At 37.9% G+C, this 13,104-nt stretch overlaps 1 protein-coding gene across 2 annotated transcripts in view; it reads right to left on the bottom strand.

Moving 5' to 3' along the window:
- LOC138157687 (stonustoxin subunit alpha-like) overlaps positions 1–2,775 on the bottom strand; it is a 16,439-nt gene extending 13,664 nt beyond the window's left edge. The window contains exon 1 of one of the 2 annotated variants that reach the window (XM_069083409.1): positions 2,159–2,775. The gene's annotated coding sequence lies outside the window, so the exon portion shown is untranslated. The remainder of the gene's footprint in view (positions 1–2,158) is intronic. The other variant, XM_069083417.1, reaches the window with a different exon arrangement.
- Between the last annotated feature and the right edge of the window lie 10,329 nt (positions 2,776–13,104).

Here is a 13,104-nt window from a genome sequence, read left to right as displayed (position 1 = left end):
AAGAGTTTGCTTTCCCTCTCTGTCTCTTAAATTTCCACCAATCCTTTAATGCCCAAGTGAAATATCCACTCTAGTAAGCCTCCTTGAATTCCCCTAATCAGAGAAGATCTTCTCCTTCAAAAATTCTGTATGTGTGATATATAGATACATACATGTATACGCATGTATACATACATGTATGCATGTATGTATGCATGGACATATAAATGGATAGCCCAATGAAGGCCATGGAGTATGTATATCTGTATATGTGTGTGTAAATTATATGTGTTTACATGTGTATATATATACACACATAGATTCAAATACATAATATATTTTTTCTGTACCTATTGAGTACAATTATATACTATTGTATAATCTAGATGATGTATCATGCAGCCCACAGGGCTGATTTCCTAGAGAATTTCAAGTTTTATTTTTAAGGGAAAAAAAAGCTACTTTTCAGATATGGAATCTTAGTTGTCTATGAGGGAAAATAGGAATCAGGAATCATTTATTGACTACTTGATGGACGAAAACTATAGAAATCACCCAACCACCTGGTAACCTAATAGTGGAAAAGGAAGGAAAAATAAAATAGAGCAAATTATATAAAGTAGATGATCTTATCCCCTGTAGTCATAAATTTTTGTTGTCCTTAGATAAGAGACACCTTCAGAGTGGTCCCAATGTTACTTTATCTCTGCAGTTTTATCCAAAAGGACCTTTTTCACAATTGTAAAATTACTTGGTTACCTCCCTTAGTCTCCATCCCTTGAGCAGGGAATGTCTTGCCATCCTGCTACAGATCCTGCCAGGTGCATGGCAAATATTCCGTCAGAAGCCCTCTCCTTCTGCTTGAATGATTCCTTCTTTCTCTACCCCACTTTTTCTTTGACCCATAGTAGTCAGATCCCTGCTGATGGGTCTTCCAAAAAATATCATTCCTCTCCAGTAATTAAGAGAATCTACCACAACTGTTCCAAAACTGTTTTCCTTCTTTTTCCGTACATAATTAATAATAATCAGAGCATCTAGCATTTAGGTATCCTTCTCCAGAGAAAGAACTGATAAATGGAGTCTAAATGTAGATCAAAGCATATTTTTTCTTTACTTTATTTTTCTTGGGTTTTTTGTATGTTTTATGACATAACTAGTAGGGAAATATGTTTTGCATGACTACACATATATAACCTACATCAGATTTTTTGCCTTCTCAATGGGGAGGTGTGGGTGGAAGGAGAAGAGAGAACTCAAAATTTTTGAAAAAAACATGTTATGACTATTATGGATATGTTTTGCATGACTACAAATGTATAACCTATATTGAATCTCTTGCTTTCTCAATGTGGGCTGGGCAAGGTGGAGAGGGAGGAAATGAGAGAATTTAGAACTCAAAATATTAAAAATGAATGTTAAAAATTGTTTTTACATGCAACTGGGGAAAAATAAAATAATAAATAAAGAAAAAAAGAAAAACAGATGTTAAAAACAGTTTCTATATGTAATTGGGGGAAAATAAATTATTATGTCATTGGGGGAAAAAGAATATCTAGCATTTATATAGTGCTTTAAGGTTTACAAAGCACTTTATGTTAGTTCATTTGGTTCCCATAACTGCTCTATTGGGCAGGTAATATTATTACTATTCCCATTTCATAGATGGTAAAGTGAGGCTAACAGGTTCAAATGACTTGGTGAGGATAGCACTGCTAGAAAGTGCCTGAGATGGGATTCGAACTCTCCACAAGGTCTAGCTGCCTCTATGGTCCAAGAAGCAGGGTGGTGTAGTGGAGAGAGAACTGGTCTAGCAGTCAGGAAGACCTTGGTTCAAGTTCTGCCCCTGACATATTCTTCCTCTGGGATCCTGGGCAAGCCACTTATTTGCTCAGTACCCATAAAGACTCTCTGAGACTGTTAAGTTGGGGTGGCCTATGTGGAGCTTGGCACACCCGTGAAAGCCCAGATCTGATCACGAACTAAAAACCCCACATCCCAAATCTATGATTGATTCTTTCCATTCTGAAAACACTGTAGTTAATTAGAATGCCCTTCTCTCAATGGGTGCTCCCCCTTCAGAATCCACTGCCTCTGGGAGATATCATTCAATATTCCTCTTATTCAATAATCTATTTAGTTTAGATTTGTCCCCAAGGAAGAAAATAGCCAGACTTACCCTAACTTTGTCTTCAGAGAAACAGGTCCCCTCCAAGTGGAGAAATGGATTGGATCGTAGCAGCCGTCACCCTGCCCTGGTTGTCCTCTTCAGTCTTATCCTGGCAAACACTGAGAAACTTCTCAGTTCAATGAAACACACTAGAGAATTTTCCAGCTTCTTGGTTCTGTTGCTCATAGGGTCACAGATTTAGAGAAGGAAGTGACCTTAGAGATCATTTCATCAGGGGGAAACTGAGGCCCAGAAAAGTTAAATGAGTTTCCTAGGGTCACCCAGGCTGGAAATGTCAGAGAGAGGATCCGAACCTAGGTCCTATGACTCCCATGTTCTTTTCACCACACCATAACAATTTCCTGCCCTTGACTGGTCCTCAGGGTTAAGCAGTATTTGTGCCTAACAAATCTCTTCTTCACACTGTCTCTTGCTAACACAGTCCACTTCAAAAAAGCAATTTTGACTTCACCATCCAGAAAGAGAATGTTGATATTCCTGGAAAAAAAGCAAAAACCTTTAAGACCCTTTCTAGCCTTGGAATGTTCTGGGCTGTTGCACAGGAGATCTTTTCTTAAATATATGACATGAAAGCGATGCATTCTGATCTTCTATCAGCTGCTTTTAAACAGGAAATATCTTTGTAATGTCATGAAATTCCCTTCAAGAGGAAGGGTGTTACAAAAATTGTTTCCTTTTCAGATTGTTTTATTTTCCTGCCCTAGGTAAAGCAAGACATATTTTTAGTACTTTCTAAAAACAAAAACAGATTCAGAGTTTAACTAACCTTGGGAAGACAGATCCATGAAATTCTATTCTCCCTGTATTCCCTGGACCAAAGTGCCGGACTGGGAGGAATTGTGCTCCTGCTCCCAATGGGGGGTGATCTATGAGATTTAACCACTGATATGAGACTGAGATTATTTCTGTTTCATTTTAACCATGAACCTTTTTTGGGAGGGGTCCTTGGGGGTATTATTTGATCTTGCCCAGGCTGAAAGTACCTCTGCTATTTACCTGAGTAGCACCAAAATTTTAACCTGCTTCTTTTTTTCCTGACTTGGGCCCTTTTGCCCTTTCTCCAGAAGCCTGGTGGCCCACTTCTTTTCAGGGGATTCACTCTATTGGTGCTGAACTTCATGTGATACCCCACTAACTCTAATTCTTCTGTAGATCAGGACTCCTGAACTCAAACAATCCACCAGCCTTAGCTTCTGAAGAAGAGATTATAGACATGCACCCTCCACCCCAACTAATAACCATGAAGCTTAAAGTTTGTGGCATAGGTGGGGGTGAAAGGTTTGGGGGGTAGATTTGTTTTGAAAGAATATATGGTCTATGGGTGGCTAGGTAGTACAGTGAATAGAGCACTGGCCCTGGAGTCAGGAAGACCTGAGTTGAAATTCGGCCTCAGACACAACAGAAAAACTAGCCATGTGACCTTGGTCAAGTTACTTAACCCCAATTGCCCTCCAAAAAGCAAAAAAAAAAAAAAAAGAATATATGGTCTAGATACAGGCATCTCAGTCCTTTACAGAGGTAGAAGGCCCACAAGTGTGCAAGCCATTAGGCTCCTCTCATGAGACAAAGCATCTAGGGCGGATTCTATTCCAATGTTTTCCAATGAAATAATCAGTTAGGATGATTTTTTTCTCTTATTTTCTTTTTTTGTCTTTAAAAAATTGGCTGACTCTCTGAGATGGGGAAGAAGAAGGATACTGGGAACAACTATGGGGATGAATCAATAAAAATGCTTTAAAAAAATAAGAACATAGGTTTAGGATAGTAACTAAGGCCTTGTGGACAAAATTTCTGTCTCTGACAATGTGTTCATCAATGTCATAATCTGATTCTGCATGTATATCCTAGGAAAGTTCACTGCCAAAGTAATTAACCTTATCCACAGCATTCAAGATTTCTCCATTTGCTGTAAGCAATGGTTCCATGTATGGATAGTGAAGTACTGGCTGGTAGAGGACTTGTGTTTTCTTGGTGTTAATTGTCACACCAACACACAAGCAGCAGAGAATGGATCCATACTTTATAGCATCTCAGGATCAGGGGCTGCATAGAGTACACAAACATTTACAAACAAAAAGTCTCACACCAACTGATGGAATCCTAATAAAGCTGCCCCCAGCTCCAATAGTCTAACTTCCTTATGGGCCTCATGAAACAATAGGCATGTCCTGATCTGATCACACAATCTGGCTTTAATGACATGACAGGCCCCAAGACTCAATACAGCCTGTGCCTCTAGCTAGCCTCTGCCTCCAGGTCCTCTTCTCAGGTTTAAACAGGCATGTCCATGCACTCAACCACAACCACATCATCCATTTAGCCCAAGGCAGGACCACAATATCTAACTACCCATTTTGACCAGAAAAGAACCACAAAAGCTAGCCAATCAGAAAACAGCACCAGCAGGATGTGTAGGCCAGGGAGCTTGATCACCAACCCATAGAAGGGGCTTCCCCTAAGATAGCGTCTATGCATTAATGGTGAAGAATTAACAAAGAGCAAATTATGTAGAGAGGCTTATTATAATGTCACTATCATACATAAATGCCACCCCATTTAGGTTTTTCTGTATGCATTATGAGTAACTACATACACAGTTCCACTGAGGCTGGGACCCTTCCCCTATTTCCTAATCCATAACAAATCTGTCTTGCTTTTTAAATTAAATTTTATTTTTATTTTTAGTTGACATCATTCATTTCCAAAAGATTTTGAGTAACAAATTTTCTCCCTGTCTTTTCCTTACTCACTACCCCAAAACAGCAATCCCACTGTATACCCCTTCCTCCAATCTGCTCTCTCCTATATCCTCCCCCATCCCCACTCTGACTTTCTGGTACAGCAAGATGAATCTCCATACCCCAGTGCCTGTAAAACTTATTTCCCAGTTGCATGTAAATAATAATAATAACAATTTTTTTAAACATTTGATTTTAAAACTTTGAATTCCAGATTCTTTCCCTTCCTCCCTCGTCACCCACCCTTACTGGGAAGATAAGCAATTCAATATAGGTTGTACATGTGTAGTTATGCAGAACATTTCCATAGTGGATATATTGTGAAACACTGACTATATTTCCCTGCATCCTATCCAACCCCCCACTTTATCTATTCTTTCCTTTGACTCTGTCCCTTTTCAAAAGTGTGTGCTTCTAACTAACCTCCCCCCACACCTGCCCTCCCTTCCATCACCCCCTCTCATCCCTTTCCCCTCTACTCTCCTGTAGAGCAAGATACCTAATTTAGTGTGTATGTCATTCCCTCCCTAAGTAAAATTCAATGAGAATAAGGTTGACCCATTCCCTTTTGCCTTCCTGTTCTTCCCCTCCATTGTAACAGTTTCCCCTCACCTCTTCTATATGAGATAATTTATGTGATTTGGTCTTTCCCCATCTCCTCTCATTATATTCCTCTCTCACCTCTCAATTTCACCTTTTAAATATCATCCCTTCCTATTCAATTGATCCTGTGTCCTCTGTGTTTACTTGTACACATATGTACACACACTCACATATATATTCATATGCACACATACCCTCCTATATAGACATATATATGTATGTATACATTATATATATATATATATATATATATACACATTTGTATTCCCTTCAACTATCCTCATACTGAAAAAAGTTTTGTAAGTTACAATTATCATTTTTCCATGTAGGCATGTAAATAGTTCAACTTTGATAAGTTCCTTATGATTTCTTTTCCCTGTTTACCTTCTCTTGTTTCTCTTGCTTCTTGCATTTGAATTTCAGATTTTCTATTCAACTCTGGTTTTTTCATCAAGAATACTTGAAATTCTTCTATTTCATTGAATGACCATATTTTCCCTTGAAACATAGTACTCAGTTTTGCTGGGTAGGTGATTCTTGTTTTTAATCCTAGCTCCTTTGACCTTCAGAATATCATATTCCAAGCCCTTCAATTCCTCAGTGTAGAAGCTGCCAGATCCTGTGTTATCCTGATTGTGTTTCCACAATATTCAAATTGTTTCTTCTTGGCTGCTTGTAATATTTTCTCCTTGATCTGGGAACTCTGCAATCTGGCTATAATATTCCTCGGAGTTTTCTTTTGGGGATATTTTTCAAGAGGTAATCAGTGAATTCTTTCAACCACTATTTTTCCCTCTGGTTCTAAAATATCAGGGCAATTTTCCTTGAGAATTTCTTGAAGGATGATTTCTAGGTTCTTTTTTTGATCATGGCTTTCAGGTAGGCCAATAATTTTTAAATTCTCTCTCCTGGATCTATTTTCCATGTCAGTGGTTTTTACAATGAGATAATTCACATTGGCTTCTATTTTTTCATTTGTTTGGATCTGTTTAATAGTACCTTGATTTCTCATGAAGTCATTAGCTTTCATTTGCTCCAATCTAATTCTGAAGGAATGATTCTCTTCAGTGAGCTTTTGAAATTCTTTTTCCATCTGGCAAATTCAGCTTTTTAAGGCATTCTTCTCCTCATTGGCTTTTTGGGCCTCTTTTGTCATTTGAGTTAGTCTATTTTTCAAAGTGTTATTTTCTTTAGTCAGGTTATTGGCTCTCTTTTTATATTTTTCTTGCATCATTCTCATTTCTCTTCCCAATTTTTTCTTCATTTCTTTTACTTGATTTCCAAAATCCTTCTTGAGCTCCTCCATGGACTGTAAGCAATTCATATTTTTCTTGGAAGCTTTTGGTGCAGGAGTTCTGACTGCGCTGTCTTCCTCCTATTACATGCTTTGATCTTTTTTTGTCCCTGAAAAGGAATCTAAAGTTGGATTGCTGTGCTTGCTTTTATTCCTTTGCTTGCTCATGTTGCCACTCATATACTTGACTTTTGAGCTCTTTGACACAGTAGAACTCTCCTTCCAGAGGGGAGAGCTTTTTCCCAAATCTCTGTGGTTTTTGCAGCTGCTGGAGCTATTAGGAGGGTGCTATCTTTACAGCCCTCATAAACTCTGGCTCACTGGTCACACATCTCAGGACCACCACCAAGTCGATGATCCAGATCCAGGCTGGTTAAAGCAAAAGCAATTACCCTCTGAATGGTCCTTTGGCCCTCCTACAATCTGCAAGCTGGACTTTGCCTCTGTTCCCATCCCCACCCCCACGCAGTTCCAACAGAGTTCTATGCTGAGCTTTTACTTTTTCTTTGGCATTTATGTTTTGATATTTCTGGAAACTACCACAGCTCCTGGTGATCCCCTTTCCCAAAGTCCGCTCTAGCCACTGCTGGTCTGGGCTACCCTGGGGCTAAAACCATAGGATTATGTGGGGCTGGGCTCAGCTCACAGCATGCCATAATGGACCCTTCCTGCTGGCCTTCCAGGCTGCCTTCAGTGGGAGAATTGTTTCTTTTTTTTAAAATTCTTTAATTTATTAATTTGTTTGTTTCCTTTTAGTTTACAGGATTCAATTCCACAATTCCTTGAATTTCACATTTTGTCCCCCTCCCTCCCCTCCCTTCCCATGGCGTCTTATAATCAAGTATATGATCTGTAAATACTTTCACATTATACAATGGTCAGGTTATAAGGATGTATTGTACCAGCTGGAATGAAAAATGGTATAGAGGACATAAAATCAAATAAGAGAACGAAAAAGATCAGGTATTTTGCTTCCACCTGGATATAAATTTAGTTCTTTCTAGTTCTTTCTCTGGATGCACGTTTTTCTCTCCATCATGCGTCTTTTGGGATTGACTTATATCCCTGCATTGTTGAGAAGAGTCCAGTCTATCAAAGTTGGTCATCACACATACGTTGTGTCTGTAATTGTGTACAAATTCCTCCTGGTTCTACTCTTCTCACTCAGCATCAGTTCTTTTAAGCCTCTCCAGGTAAATATGAAGACCGCCTGCTCCCCGTTTCTTATAGCGCAATAATATTCCATAACATGCATATACCACAACTTGTTCAGCCATTCCCCAATTGATGGACACCCCCTTAATTTCCAATTCTTTGCCACAACAAAAAGAGCTGCTATAAACATTTTTGTACATATGGGTCTTTCTCCCATTTCTATGATCTCTTTTGGATATAACCCTAGAAGTGGTATTGCTGGATCAAAGGGTATGAAAGTATTTTTAGCCCTTTGGGCATAGTTCCAGATTGCTCTTCAGAAAGGCTGGATCAGTTCACAACTCCACCAACAATGCATTAGTGTTCCAGTTTGCCCACATCCTCTCCAGCATTTGTCATTTTCCTGTTTTGTCATCTTAGCCAATCTGACTGGTGAGATGTGGTACCTCAGAGTTGTTTTGATTTGCATTTCTCTAATCAATAGTGAATTAGAGCATTTCTTCATGTGCTTACAGATAGCTTTAATTTCCTTCTCTGAAAACTGCCTGTTTATATCCTTTGACCATTTATCAATTGGGGAATGACTTGTATTCTTATAAATTTGACTCAGTTCTCTGTATATTTTAGAGATGAGTCCTTTGTCAGAGACATAGGTTGTAAAGATTCTTTCCCAATTTCCCACCTCCCTCTTAATCTTGGTTACATTGGCTTTATTTGTACAGAAACTTTTCAATTTCATGTAGTCAAAATTATCCATTTTACATTTTATAATGTTCTCTAATTCCTGTTTCGTCATAAAGTCATTCCCTCTCCACAAGTCTGATAGGTAAACTATTCCTTGTTTTAGCAGACTGCTTATAGTATCAACCTTTATACCTAGATCATGAACCCATTTAGACTTGATTTTGGTATATGGTGTTAGATAATGGTCTATGTCCAGTTTCTGCCATACTATATTCCAGTTTTCCCAGCAGTTTTTGTCAAATAGTGAGTTCTTATCCCAAAAACCAGGATCTGGGGGTTTATCAAGCAATACATTTCTGTAGTTGTTGACTTCTGAATCTTGTGTGTCTAATCTATTCCATTGATCCACTCCTCTATTCCTAAGCCAGTACCAAGTAGTTTTGATGACTGCTGCTTTATAGTACAGATTGAAATCTGGTAAAGCTAGTCCACCTTCCCTAGCATTTTTTTTTCATTAATTCCCTTGATATTCTGGACCGTTTATTCTTCCAGATGAATTTTGTTACTATTTTTTCTAACTCCATAAAGTAGTTTTTTGGTAAATTAATTGGTATGGCACTAAATATATAATTTAATTTAGGTAAAATTGTCATTTTTATTATATTAGCTCGACCCAGCCATGAGCAATTGATATTTTTCCAATTAGTTAGATCTGACTTTATTTGTGTGAAAAGTGTTTTGTAGTTATGATCATACAGGTCCTGGGTTTGTTTTGGCAGGTAGATTCCCAAATATTTTATAATGTCTACAGTAACTTTAAATGGGATTTCTCTTTCTATTTCTTGCTGTTGAGTTTCATTGGAAATATATAGGAATGCCAAGGAATTATGTGGGTTTATTTTATATCCTGCAACTTTGCCAAATTTATTTATTGTCTCAAGCAGTTTTTTACTTGATTCTCTAGGAGGGAGATTTGTTTCTATTTGTCACTTTGTGGGTTCTGTAGCTTTAAAATTTGTTTAGAGTCATATTTTATAGGCATTTGAGGTGTTTTGGGGGGGGGAACTCACAAAGTTTTCCTGTTTCTATGCCATCATCTTGGCTCCACTCCCCTGTAGCCTTTTCAAATAAAACAATTACCAGTTGACCTTCTTGCCATTTTTGTCCTCCTTGAGGGTATCTGACATAATTACTGAAGCACCTTGCTAAAAAAAAAGCATGGGAACAAGCACACAACCCTGCTTCCCTACACTGATGACTGGGAAAGTGTGAGAGCATCATCCTTCATCCAGTACCCATGCAAGCGTGCTGTCATGAAACTGTCATTTAATACTGATAAAGTTCTCCAGGCAACCAGATTTCAACATGATCTTCTACAGGTCCTTGAGGATCACTGTATCAAAGGCCTTGGTTAGATCAGCAAAAGTTGTGCACAAACCTCTGTTCTGCTCCCAGCATTTCTCCTGGAGTTGTTGGGCAGCAAACATGTTATGGACCATTCCTCTGCCCTTTCTGAAACCACAGCGGCTCTTGGGTAGATGACCATCTTCCAGGTGAAGGATCAGCCTATTAAGGAGAACTCTAGCAAGAATGTTGCTAGCAGAGACTAAGAGAGAGACTTTCCCACTTTGTCATTATCACAGGATAACTTATTTTCTTTTCCTTTTTAGAGATGGACAATGGAGGCATCCTTGAACTCCTTAGAGATAACCTCCTCTTGTCATATAACCTGGAGGATTTCAGTGAGCTTTTTTATGAGCAGTGGACCCCTTCCTTATAAATCTCAGCTGGAATAGAATCAGCACTAGATGCTTTGTCTCATGAGAGGAGCCTAATGGCCTGCAAAAACTCTTCTTCAGTTGGAAGTTCAGCTAGAGAGTGTTTGACTTCAATCTGAGGTATGTGGTCAGTGGCTTCAGAATTGGTTGAGGATGGTCTGTTGATAACCCTATGGAAGTGTTCAGTCCATCTTTCCAGGATCAGGTCCTTATTACTAATCAATGTGGCTCCATCTGGCATGAATAGTTGAGATGCACCATAGATCTTTGGCTCATCAATCGCCTTCAGGACATGAAAAAAGTGCTTTGGATTGTCACTATAAGCATAAAACTGAATCTGATCTGCCCATTCCTCTAGGGGATGTCTTCACCTGCTGGGAGTAGATATCCCCTAACTGACTGATAGGTGTGAGGCCCATCTCTAAGGGAGCTAGATGACCTGAAAGATAAAATAATCTAAATATTAATTTAACCTCAATGTTGGCACCTGTATGAAAAAGAAATCTTATGAGAAAACATATCTATAAGCAATTATCTAGAACCTTATCAGTAAATGACATAATATTATCATGGATTTGAAGGTTAGGGGAAAATATTTTTAAATCTAGGGGAATGAGTACAGGAGAAAAAAAGTGAGGAGGAGGAAAGGTGGAATATTTTTTCAAGTGGGATCAAGTGGAGGTTTCTGTCTCCTACAATTATCTACCTTTTTTAGGCTTTTAAAATTCTATATATATCAGACATAATAGTTCTCTGAACAAATGAATTTAAATAAAATAAATTTGTATTTTTCCAAACTAACAGAGACTCCAGATTTAAAAGGAGTGCTTTAAAAATAAGGATTGTACAAATGTGAAATTTTCCTTTTCTTTCTTTCTTTTAAAAAAAATCAGCATCTGGATATCTAGTCTTTTATATCTGCTTCTTCAGAGTAGCATTAAATTCCCAGCCCTTATATTTTAATCCTATCCCCTCTCTGCCTCCAACTACTTATTTGGAGGTGGGTTAAAGATAGAGTAATCTTAGGAGTTTTGCATCCAGTAAAAATTATATGTCTCTGAGTTCAGCCCAGGATTGAAACTATAACTCAAATAATTCTGGTTGTGAGACAATATTAAAAGAATCTTTTTTGAAAAATTAATTGTTTATTTTTAGTTTTCAACATTCATTTCCATAAGACTTTGAATTTCAAATTTTTTCCTCATCTCTCCCCTCCCCCCACCCCAAGATGGCATGTAATTTGATATAGGCTCTACATATATGTTCATATTGAGCATATTTTCACATTAATCATGTTGTAAAAAAGAATTAAAACCAATGGGAGGATCCATTGGAAAAAAGAAACAAACAAAAAAGAAAAGAGAGAGAGAGAGAGAGCAAATATTATGCTCCAAACTGCATTCAGACTCCATAGTTCTTTTTTCTGGATGTAGACAGCATTTTCCTTCATGAGTCCTTTGGAGTTGTCTTGGATCCTCACATTGCTAAGAAGAGATAAATATATCAAAGTTAGTCATTGAACATTGTGGCTATTACTGTGTATAGTGGTTCTGCTCACTTCACTTAGCATCAGTTCATTCAAGTCTTTCAGGTTTTTCTGAAGTCTGCCTACTCATTTCTTATACCACAATAATATTTCATTACATTCATATACTACCACTTGTTCAGCCATTCCCCAATGGCTGGGCATCCCCTTAATTTCCTATTCTTTGCCACCATAAAAAGAGCTACAATAAATATTTTTGTACATGTGGGGTCTTTTCCCATATGTATGATCGTTTGGCGATACAGATCTAGAAGTGGTATTGCTGAATCAAAGGGTATGCTCAGTTTTATAACCCTTTGGGTATTGTTCCAAATTGCTCTCTAGAATGGTTGGATCAATTCACAATTCCACAAACAGTGTATTAGTGTCTCAATTTGCCCATATTCACTTCAACATTTATAATTTTCCTTTTGTCTTATTAGACAATCTAATAGGTATGAGGTAGAACCTCAGTATGGTTTTAATTTGCATTTCTCCAATCAATAGTGAGTTACAATATTTTCTCATATGGATATAAATAGCTTTGATTACTTCATTTTAAAATGATCATATCTTTTGATCATTTATCAATTGGGGAATGAGTCTTATTTTTATGGATTTGACTCAGTTCTCTATATGTTTGAGAAAGGTCTTTATTGAGAATATTGCTTCAAAATTTTTTTCACACTTACTATTGCTAACTGTATTTCCCTCAATCCTATTTTCCCCTCAATTATTAAATTCTCCCTCTCCTTTCACCCTATCCCTTCACAAAAGTGTTTTACTTCTGACTACCCCCTCCTCCAATCTGTAATCTTGGTGTTAATTACACCGCACAAGCAGCAGGAAATGGATCCATACTTTGTTGCAACTCAACATTAGGGTCCACACTGAGCACACAAATATTCACAAACAAAAAGTCTTGTACCAATTGATGTAATTCTAATAAAGCCGCCCCCTAACCCCAATTTTCTAACTTCCTCATGAACAATAGGCATGTCGTGATTTAACCACACAATCTAGCTTTGTATCAACACTCCCTCTTCTCTTATTCCCTTCCCCTCCTAATTTCCTTTAGGGTAAGGTAGATTTATATACCCAGTTGCATGTGTATATGTTAGTCCCTCTTTGAGCCAATTCTGATGACAGTAAGGTTC

The sequence above is a fragment of the Petaurus breviceps genome, unplaced genomic scaffold (assembly GCF_028583685.1).
Source record: "Petaurus breviceps papuanus isolate PSGF00001 unplaced genomic scaffold, PetGlider_PUasm1.0 115, whole genome shotgun sequence".
Lineage (NCBI taxonomy): Eukaryota > Metazoa > Chordata > Mammalia > Diprotodontia > Petauridae > Petaurus > Petaurus breviceps.
This window is presented reverse-complemented; position numbering and strand designations above follow the sequence as displayed.